The following is a 668-nucleotide window of genomic DNA, read 5'->3' on the forward strand; positions in this document are numbered from 1 at the left end:
GAAAGAGCCCCCTGTGCCAATAGAAAGCTCCAGGTGTTCCAGCACATCTCTCTTAGAGCCCAGCAGGGCCACAGATTAGTTCATTACCTACATTTGTACCCAAGGAAGGTGGCTGGTGATCATCCTCTGTCCAGAATCAACTCCTTCCTTGTTAATCCCCATAAAAAAACATGGTTACCTCCACTTTTAGTGTTTCCCTAAGGAGCTGCAATAAGCCCCATGACTCAATTGCTTCTGTAAGCCCGATCTGCAGGTAAATACAAGGCTCCTCCAGTTATTGGAAAGAGGGGTATCAGTGCTTGAATGGAGAGCCTGGGGTTTATTTTGTAGGTGTTTGTGACTATGCAGGGATGTTTTGGGGCAGCAAAATAAGGAGCTGGAATTTAATCAGGTTTACTAGCTCGTTGACTACGTTCTGTTAGAAAAAGAGAAAGGATCCCAATCTTGCTTTCTTCTAATACCTTTTTCTAAAGGATAAGGATGGACTCCTGCCTCATAGCTCATTATAAGGTAAGATTACTTTAATGTGAACTTAATACTGCTTTGTTTTTGTTTAAGTTTGAACCACACGTTGGCTTCTCTGCCAAGAGAAGGTATGATTTTTGCAATGGCACTATATCATGACACAAGCTAAATACTCTATCTAACTTATTTTCATAGAAAACTTA

The sequence above is a fragment of the Nestor notabilis genome, unplaced genomic scaffold (genome assembly GCF_000696875.1).
Source record: "Nestor notabilis isolate BGI_N333 unplaced genomic scaffold, ASM69687v1 scaffold15450, whole genome shotgun sequence".
Classification (NCBI taxonomy): domain Eukaryota; kingdom Metazoa; phylum Chordata; class Aves; order Psittaciformes; family Psittacidae; genus Nestor; species Nestor notabilis.